We start from the raw sequence: 11276 nt of genomic DNA, 5'->3' as shown, positions 1-11276 counted from the left end.
GGTGATTTTGAGTCTTTATGCATGAATGACTCTAAATCAATCTTGGTATATTTTGATCGTGTGCAAACCAGCGTTAACCAATTGATGGTTAATGGTGAAGAACTCCAAGATGTATGAATTGTAGAAAAAATCTCGAGATCTTTGACGGAAAGATTTGGCTACGTCATCATAGAGATCGAAGAAGGGCAAGATGTGTCAACCCTAACATTAGGAGGTTGATGGGTTCATTGTGCTTGTATGAGCAAAGAATGAATCAAAAGTCCATTGGTTCAAATCTCAAGCAAGCATTGCAAAGTGGGGTTGCTCCATCAAGTCAAGGGGACTATCAAAACGGTTGAGGCCATGGAAGAGGCCGAGGTAGAGGTGGAAATTCAAATTTAACTGAAAACTATCAAACACGTGACAAATCAAAAGTCAAGTGTTTTAAGTGCAATAAATTCATACATTATAAATCCAAATGCCAGGTAAAGGCGACATATGATGCTAAAGAGTATATGGTGCTAAATGTAAAAAGGATGACTCAAATATTAACATATGGTACTTGGATACTGGTTACAACAATTACATGTTTGGTCGAAAGAAACTATTCTTGTAGATGGACAAAATGAGTCATGGTGAAGTCAACTTTGAGAATAAATAAATAATTCCTGTGACAGGCAAAGGAAACATTAATATCAAGTCAAAATATGATACTAATATTACTATTACGAATGTTTACTTTTTGTTAGGACTTTTTCAGAATTTGCTAAATGTTGAGCAACTATCTGAAAAAGGCCACAAAGTTGATATTGCAAATGGAGTTTGCACTCAAATGATCGAAAAAAAGAAAAAAAAGAAAAGAAGTTATGGTACTTAAGTGAGTGTCTTTTGAAAGTCATAGCACTTGCGACATCCTTTCTCCAATCTAGCACCATTTTAGTACATTTTCTCTTTGTTTTCAAAAAATATTTAGTGGGCAATCTTGGTCAAACTTAAGCCTAATCTACTAACATGCAATAGTTGATTGTGCAGGTGCGCATACAAGAATTTTGTAATGAATAATCAAAGCAATATATAAATTACTAGAGAAATGACAAACCTTTGTTGATGCCTAAATTTTGGCGATCTAGTCATTCATTTATTGCATAGAAAATTAGAAATTAATTCTTAACCCTTAAACAAAAATATTAGAAGTAAATTGCATAGCATATAGCTTTAGGAGCATTTATTATTTAGTTTCTATTTTCATTAATTGCATTTGCATTGGATCTGCGACAAATGAACTTAGATGAATGGTTTTGAACTTAATGGATTAGACTGCGCCCATGATGGTATTAAACTTTGGTAGAGCCCGTCACTCTCTTCATGGCCGAAATTATTCATAATAAAGCTTTATATTTTGGGTCACATGGCAAAGAAAGCACTTGGCAGGATATTCTAAGATATTCATGTGTAAGAGATGGGCAGATTATTTTGTTATTCTTAAGATCTCTCATATATTGATAGTTGGCATATCTACTTTTCTATACAAGAGAAGAAAAAAGAGGATTGCGGGGATCTCGGCCAGCATGGAAAGGGAAGGAGAGCTGGTCGTGTGTTTAAATGGAAGGAGAGATTGCTTGCCTTATGAACCAAAAGTTTTCGCTTATAAATGGATGGGCAATGCACGCATTCAGAGAAAGCGATGCCATTTATGTAGGAGGCCACACAATTGAGAATACACGGCCACAAAAAGAGTGGGAAAAGGTCTTATTGGTAAATCCTTGGCTGAGACGCTTCTCTTGTTGTGCCACCTTCCACCGCGCCATGGCGACAGCTTGTGCCGCCCTCTGTAACGGAGCCTTGCGACGTTGTCTTAGCTACCCGATGCCACAAACAACTCTTGCCTCATCATGCTGAGCCCCCGCTCGCAACTCGAGTCCCCTACATGGTTGCTCATCCTCGTCGCCTCATGAACCACCGAGCCACTGCACTTGTTTCTTAACAACCAACGAGGTCCTCCCCTAGCCGTGCTCCAATTTTCACAAGCGACGACATTGCTCATCAACTTGCCTTTGCTGCCAGCACCCAATTGACACCCAAATTTTTATCGACATTTTAAAATATTCATTTATTTTACAAAAATATATAAATTTATAAAAAGATACAAAAAAAAAATGAAAAAAATGAAATCAAAGTGAATAAAAATCGAATGTGCCATCATTAAGGGTGATCGGGTCCAGGGTGGGTAGGGTTTAGACTTGGACCCCGAATCGATCATGTTATAACCGGTTCCTTTTTGGACCCTATACCCGACCCTATTTGCATTGGACCTTATACCAACCATGTTTTTTCGGTCCGATTCCGAAATCAATCCTATTTCCATTGGAACCTATTTTGCAATCTCCCGATATTCTATATGACTTTGAATATTATATTAATACGCGAGAAAATAGTGTAATCCTCCTAATTTGTATCGAAACATTAAGCACTTGTAATAAATAAATACATGAACTTTTTGACTAATTATAATAAATAAAAGAGAAATTAGTCTTATTTTCACAATTACTATATGAAGCTACTTATTTATGCAAGCATAAATCCTCATACAAAAGAGAAATTAAGCAAGCGAATCCATGTGGTACACAAGAATTTGGCCGTGATGAACACCATCCGTCCGTCGAACAGTGCGAGAGAGAGCTGAAGAGGGAAGGAAGCAAGTATGGAAGAGGAACGACAAAAAAGGAGTGTTGTGCGCGTTTGAGAGAGCCAAGAGGAAAAACGCCATGTGATTGCGGGAGTAAGAATAGACATAAAGGAAAAAAAAAAGGTTTTGGACCTATACTTACAAAATCGGTTCCCAAACCGGTTCTAGAACCGGTCTGGGAACCGGTTTTTGGGTGGGTAATCAATTGGGCCCGGTTCCCGAACCGGTTTAAACCGGTTCCAAATTTTGGAAACCGGTTCTCGGACAGGTTTCAACGGGAACTGATTCCCGACCCTGTTTTCTGGGTGGGCTGGTCCGGTTCTTGGGTATACCCGATCCGGTTGCACACCCCTAGCGATCATGCTTGATGCACTTGGCATAATCTTCAGCCCTCCCCCCTAAAATACTTGTCCTTTAGCCATCCTTTCTTTTCTTTTTCCAGCCCATTTCTTTTATATTTTCAAGAGATAATGACATAAACCATCTATGAACTTTGACTTAATATATGATTTATTCTCTGAGCTTTTGGTGTATGTTCAATACGGTTCTTGAACAGTATGAAAATAGTCAATGTAGAATATATACAAAAAATTTAGGGATCATATTGAATAAATTAAAAATTCAGAAACTGTTAGTATCATTTTCCCTATTTTCAGAGCCCACGAGAGGTTAACAACACCTAGCCCATATCATTTCTTCCTTCTTCGGCACAGCTCACGTCTGTGATGCAAGAAGGGGGACGCTCTTAGACTGTGACCGAATAAAAGCTGTGAGCATGCGCCAGTGAGCGAGAGAGGAGCCACGAATAGTAGACGGGAGCAATTCCGAACCTTCTAGAACAGTGAGCTGGCCAGGCTAACAGAAAAACATTCCCCGTTGAGGATCGCTCGAGGATATACATAAGCAGGAGGCTTCGAGCATTGGAAAGAAAAAACGGAGGAAGGCTCGATGGTTTGGTTTTGGCAAAAACCAGATTACAGAGAGAGAGAGAGAGAGAGAGGTGATACTAGAGACGAGGCATTGGAAAGAAAAAATGGAGGAAGGCTCGACGGTTTTGACGATCCTTCTGCAACCGGAGAGCCATTCTGGCCAGGCGTCCCTCGTCATTACCGAGCGAGATCCCGACTCGACTAAGAAGCCTGGTACGAACGCCCCTTCCGTTAGAACATGCTCAAGCCGTTGGAACTTAGTGATCAAAATCTTGACAAACCGAAGCAAGTTTAAGACAATTCATGATGTTTCGAGGTTAATGCGTCGCGCATGGACTGATGAATACTTTAGATTTAGACTTCAAGCTCGTGTGCATCAGTGCATGCCGACCGTTTGATATATTGCTTGAATGAAGCATAGGAACCTTCAAGAATATTGAATCTAATGACGAAAGGTGTAAGTGAATCATAGCAAAATAAGATTAATCCAGCATGAAAAATGTTAATCCAGACCTGCGTGTATCGGGGTTTAAAAAATTGCATGGAATCTTCCCCTGGACCCCGTTGTTAAACCGCTCATTAACTGTTTGAGGAAAGGCCTAAATGAGTTGCCGAAATCTTCATAGGCAGATTGACTTTAATTAACCTGGCTTATTGCATTGATTGCTCTTGCGTTTTTGCATGACATCTAATATTGTGCTTTTCCTGTGTTTTTTCTTGCGATTACGTGCCCATCGTTTTTGTGTTGCCGGAGAAGGAATACACTACCGGAGCCTCTCATCGGCGAGCCCCTGTCCATGGTTCAAGGCTTCTCGAGTCAGCTTTTCTCTTTGTTTTAAAGTGCTTGTGCTAGTTTGTTTGCTGAGTTTGTTAATATTAGAAGTTTTGAGTTTCTGGGTGATGTTCATTTTGGTGTTCAGTGGTCGTCGGAATAGCAAACCGGAAATGGTAGGCACTGGTTGGTGGTGTTGGCTCGGGGATGACACTGGCGGCCGGAGGGCGGTGGTGTCGAGTGTTTTTTGTCGGCGGAGATGAGTTGCAGGAGTTCGGCCTCATTGAAGGAGGAGCTAGAAGCTGAAGACAATTCTGGGCAAAAGAAGACCAAGAAATAAAAAAAAAAAAAAAAAGGGGGGAAAAAAGAGAATAAGTGCAGAAAAGTAATAAAATTAGAGAATATAAAGAAAGGAGAGATGGGTTTTGGTTGTGGGCTAGGTTCTTTTAAAGTTTGGGCCAACATAAAAGGAAGTGTTCTTGGGCTGGTTTAATTAATTTTGAATGGGCTTTAGGGTTAGTTTTTTTAGTCGAACTCGATCCGATGGGGTTCGGGTCGGTTAGTGGGGTTGGGTTTCTTGATCCGACCGAACTTCTTTTATATTAATATTAGAGAATATTAATAATAATGAACAAATTTAAAAAAGCTAAAAAAATGTTTAAAGAAATTTTCGAAAAAAATAAAAAAATATTTCAGAAAATGATAACAATATAAATAATCTTAGGAAAAAAAATAAAAAAATTGAAAAAAATAGAAAAATATTAAAAAAATTTAGAAAATTTGGAAAATTATAAAAAATTTAGAAAACCCAGAAAATTTAAAAAAAATAGAAAAATCCAGAAAATAATCAATTTAAAAAAATTCAGAAAAAGATTTAAAACCCTCAAAATGTGAATCTCAAAATTTGGGCAAGCCTTTAGGGCTTTATAATAGGCCTCTTCTTTTTTATTGTATTTTGCTCCTTTCAAAGACAATATTAAGATGCTTGTACGCTTTCTTTTACCATTGTAATTTATTACGTATTTTAATATTTTGATGTTACTTTCTTGCTTCATAATGGTTAGGGCAAACTTTAAATTTCTTCGAGATATCGAAAGGATATTTGTTTTAGGGCTAATATAATTAAGTCATCGAGTCTAGAATTTCTGGTTGCATAAATAATTACATATCCTCCTGTATTTTACTGGGTTTTTGGTCGATCAAAAAGACTAGTGACGATTTTTTATTCAAAATTTGTATAAACTTAATTGATTAAAGTCGATGCCCATTGTCTCGCAAGGCATTAGTTTGGGAGAATCCAAGTTTGTAATTAATGGACCAAGCATGGCCCACTGACTAGATGTCGCTCTTGAAGCGGTCTCTTTTGAGGACGCTTGCTCGGGCCTTTTTATGAATAAATGACCCTAAATCTAATTCTCATCCCCTAGTCGGGAAGAATTAGGTCGTGACACACCCTTGTCGTGACGCCTCTCGTTCATGCTGGTGTCTCCTTCACAATTTCCGGAGTCCGCTTATTTCTACAAAGAGATTCAACCAAGATTTGTGAATTTGGACTAGTGATCTTTCTGGACAAATTCTGGATCAGCCCGAGGTCCACGTAATTCCATTGAGTTTTTGCCCGATGTCAGGGGATGCCCCCACTCCGATTCGCGGTTTACCATTATGTCCATGAGCATCGCCACCGTGTGATCTCCTGCCGTGGTGTGAGCCATCGTCGGTCTACCCTCCGACAAGTCCAAATTCAGGAATGATATCCGCAAAATAGGTAAAGACATTATCTAAATGTGATTTAGTTGTTTCATTACTTAATTCGTTGATATTGTGATTGAACTCAAATATTTGAAGATGTCATATTGATGAAACCTGAGTAGCCTCTAAATTAGGAGTCATTTCCTAATTGCTTAACGTGCTATAATCATTAATCTGATCTCATATCCGAGATACGATTCGTAATTGCATGGAAAATCATCAATTCGATCTCATGATGCGATTCGCGATTGCATGAAAAATTGGCTAGTCTAATCTTATGTTCGAGATATGTCTCGTCAATTTATTTCCAAAATTAGGTGGATATTGATACTATCTTGTGTGATTTGATGCCATGTTTAATGTGGATTTAATTTCTTTCCATTTTTTGTTTGATTTTAATTGATTTTATTTCTTAAAAAATTAGATATGATTAAATTAGTTTTTTTAAAGATAGATCGCATGTTTATTTTGGTTATATTATAATTCCAAATTAAATAGAATACAAAAAATGTCTTTTTTAGAATAAACTGGATTTTCTTATTCTAGGATGTTTTGCATGTTTAAATGTTAGGCATTTTTAATTTCGAATTTTAATTAAAAGGAAAACACAAAAATCATGTGCATGTCACGTAAGAGTAGTTCATTCATTGCACTTCATCTAGTAAATTACATGTTTAGGGTCATTTAAATTAAAATGCATGACATATTAGAATAATTGCATTAATCTTTTCTTGTCATTAGATTAGGTGAATTAAATAATATTGCGTGACATATAGTTTGCATGTTAGGTTGTATGTCGCGTGTCACATGTTATTTCGGTTGACCATTTTTGCACATCATTGCATTGCATTGTATATAGTGTCTAAGTTTCATTTAAATAAGTGAAAACCCGAAAAAAAAAATTTGAGCAATTGCATGTTAATTTAAAATCATATATAGAATTGTTGATGTGAAATATGAGCCAACATTGTAGATGCTTTCATTACTATAAGGTGAATCATGTAATTTATTTACTACTTTATTGATTCTTAAATTTGTGGTTTGTGCACCCGCATGATCACCTCACACGTTAGGAAGTAATAAAATTGATCAAAGTTACGTCATATATATATATATATATATATATTTCATGAAAAGAATGGTATCACATTAGAGAAATATAGTGTAATTAAGTCGTTGTACTCAAAATCTCTACTTCATAGGAGAAACAAAATAATTCTCCCATTATTTTACCTAGGCACTTAATCAACCTATCGTAAACTAATTAGTAGTGACTTCATATTGAAAACGATTTGCATATTAAAAATATGAACCCTAAGTTGTGAATTTGTATGAGTTTGGGAGAACCCGAGTTAACTCTAGTCTTAATAATCCGTTAGTGAACCCCTAAGTGGTTCCACCCGCTTTGTGGAGGCAGCGACAATCTCAATGCATTAAGCAAAGCATAACTTCACCATATTAATGCCCCGAGTGTTCTGCAAGTGTTGACTAAAATATGCATGTCCTAAATAAGGATTTTTAAATACACTAGTGATAATTTCTTTTTGGATATTTCTTGTTTAAAAGAAATTACACTATGCAGTGCATGAGATGCAATATAATTCTGGGTTAAGTCTATGTGATTTTTCAACTAAAAAAAGGAGTCTATGTGAGCTAATCTAACTAATGACATTTGACGAGGATTATCATGCAATCTATACGTAACCTAATTCTAATATCACATGCAATCTAATTTATATCAGCCTAAACATGCAATAACTAAATGATATTGATATGATGACATGGAAATTATGAATTGGTGATATGATGACGTAGCAACTATGAGATAACAATAATGCAATTATTTCTATATGAAATATGCATGTTACTTTTATGATTCTCCTTTAAACTAGATTAGGAAATTGCCTTAAACATGTGATGACCTAATTTAAACTTAATTTATATTAAATCCTATTCTAAATTAGAAAATTTCATAAATTACATGGCTTATAGACATGCAGCTCTAAACTAAGAAACAGATATAAATGCAATCTCCAATCATGCAATGCACTTTTTACATTTTTCATGATTACAAAATTTACTAATTCAATGACATGTCATTTAACAAGCCCCTATAATCCACACATTCACCTCAACCCAAAATAGGAAAGAAAAAGATAATCGGAAATTCCACCTTAAGTCTTTAAGATTGAATTTTCGTTTATTAAGCATATAATGCAATATATCAAACTACTAAACTTTCTATTGTGGGGACACCTAAAATATTGCACCAAATTGAGTTAGAATCGAAATAATCTAAATTAGGTAACTAGGTATTCAAAGTGAACAAGTAAACTTGGAACTTACCTGAACTGGATTACTGACTCAAATGATGACCGATAGCGAGTGGGTCGCAAGGAAGTTTCACGGCGGTGGAATGGTGAGGAAGAGCAAGAGGTGGGAATAGCAAGGAGTGTGAACATCACAAGGAGATCTCTGAATCTTTGATGCTTGATTTCCTTGGTGAAGTTGAAAAACTAGTTGTCTTGAAGGTCTCCTCAAAATTTGGTTGGATTCCAACTTTGGACGAACACATACTCACCGTTTTCGCGAGACCAAGCATTGAGCTCTCTAGTGTTGATCCCAAGTTTGACTGGTTTGGTTTTCTCCATCAAATATATACTTCCAAATATTCTATGATCAATCCCACCGGACAAGCTAAAGAACAATATCTTACCAAACTCTCCAAAAATTTGAGATGATCCAACGATTAAGGAATGCGTGCTTGTTGATTTCATAAAACTGCCTGTGGAAATTTTTCTGGGGGGTCGCTAGAGAGAGAGCTCATGTGGGTGTGTTTTTTTTGTGCTCTCTTGTGTTCTTGTTCTTTTCTATTATGTATTGCCAAACCCTCTTTGTGAACCCTCGAAGCACATATTTATAACTAATTGTGATAATATCAAGTTTAATTGATTCAAAATCCCGAACTTTCTTATCTCAAACTCAGTAAGTAAAAATTCCTAATCCTTTACTAGAATGACAACTCATCATCAAATCTAGCATGAATAGTGAATAGTACTCGTATTAAAATATTGATGGCAGATTGATAGAAATACTACTGCTTCACCTCGACTACACATATGTATCCCTTCGTTGTAACTTCAATGCATCCTTACCTTCAGTTTATCCATGAACACACCAAGTCATGTAGTAATAAACATACTGGCATGGATAAAAGGTTTATTAACATACATCTTGCCTCAACTAGGGCATCTTGGTTCAATTGAGGGATTCGGCTTCAAGTTAGGCATCCTAGCTCAACTAGGGCATCTCTGCTCAACCGAGGCATCTCGGGGGCTAGCTCACTTGAGGCATCCGAGCTCAACCCAAGCATCCTAACTCAACCAGGGCATCCCGTTCTCACGAATGAGGTATTGCCACCAACGCTACATGATGACGATTTTCTTCTTTCATTTAATGATCACATATCATGTGTTGTACAAGTTTGTTTATTATCTTCCATCTTAACCCACACATGAGCAAACCATATAAAATTGACTCGCGACATAAAAATGACTACTCATGTACTGGTTCTTATCTATTTTCACCTACTAAAGTAGTAGATACCTGTTTGCTTGATTCTCTTCTATGGATGTCCTCACTCATTATTAAATCTCAAACCCATCAAATATCAACTTTGTTGACCTAGAGGAATTATTAACTGCAGTAACAGTAGTATTCCAACTATCAAACAATGCGGATAAAAAAATGAAAGCACATACCTCAATTTCAAAATCAATCTCAACCAAACTCAATTGACTAACAATCACATTGAATTCATTGATATGATCCACAACTGACGCACATTTGCGCATTTTCAAGTTACACAGACATTGTGTCAAATAAATCTTGTTGATCGCAGAGGGCTTTTCTTGTAGTCAAATAGGGCTTTCATCAAACCCGCAATGGTTTTCTCCTTCACAATGTTAAACATAATGTTACCAGCCAATGTTAGTTGAATAACACCTATAACTCAATTATCCAGCAATTCTCAATTAGCCTGTTCCATTGTCTCTAGCTTCTCCCTAGACAAGGCAAATGTAGTTTCATTTGATAGAGATAATCTTCAATCTGCATCTTCCATAAATCAAAATCCTTCCCATCAAATCTGTTCATTCTTACTTTCTTTCTTCAATCACCATATATTCGCTTCAACTCAGCCAAGTCTAGCTCAGATGCCAATTGTTGTGGAAAGTGGGCGATTGAATAATAAAATAGACAAAACAAGAATATATATTAGATATCATATTTATATGGTTCGGTCGTAACAACCTACATTCACGTGGAGAGCAACAATGAATTTTACTATAAATCAAATGATATAATGGAGATTATACGCTCGAATAATTCAAACACTCTTAAGTGTTTCCCAACCCCAATTACATCCAATAATGCACACAATATTTAGCCTCACAATTCCTCTCAAAGTATTCTCTCAATCTCACAAAGAATTATACACAAATTATTAACGTAAGAAATTAATCAACTTTAACTCTAAAAACTTCTTGGTGTAATTGCATGAATGAACCAACAGAGAAAAAAAAAAAACCCCTATCCATGTGCATCAACAACAATCTCTTCCAAGCACTCATGTAAAGGTGATGCTTCATGCAATTTCTAACAACATCGTGGCTTCTTGATATATATGCAAAACAAGTCACCAAGTATTGGAGGAAAAAAAAATCAAATCTTAGTGAGCTTCGGTCAACCAAGTCCAAAAATTGGACTTTCCTATTTTGTCTTTTCTTTGCTGTGACTTCAACAAAATAAAGAAAGTGCATCTTATCTGTTATTACTTCCTACCAATGTTGACCGAGTCAAAGAAAGAAAGCTCAAAGTCTAGATTGACTCTTCAAATTTAATCCTTATCTCGAACGTGCAATAGGTTTCTGAATATTTCCTTGTAAAATAAATTTCCCTTGCGCTAACTTCAGTAAGAAGGTGATTTCCTTCTCTTGTTTTCTAACCAAAAGTCAGACTCCAAGAAGTGATCCAAGTCAATAATGATCCAACTCTAATATGGACTTTGCTAATTTACACCACATCCGAGAATGTTCAATGATTTCAGTCATATTTCCACATGCATTTATTTGAACGTCCACAAATATATTTCTCTCGGGTC

Source organism: Eucalyptus grandis, chromosome 5 (assembly GCF_016545825.1).
Source record: "Eucalyptus grandis isolate ANBG69807.140 chromosome 5, ASM1654582v1, whole genome shotgun sequence".
NCBI classification, from domain to species: Eukaryota; Viridiplantae; Streptophyta; class Magnoliopsida; order Myrtales; family Myrtaceae; genus Eucalyptus; species Eucalyptus grandis.
The sequence above is the reverse complement of the archived record's forward strand: the minus strand, read 5'-3'. Positions refer to the sequence as shown.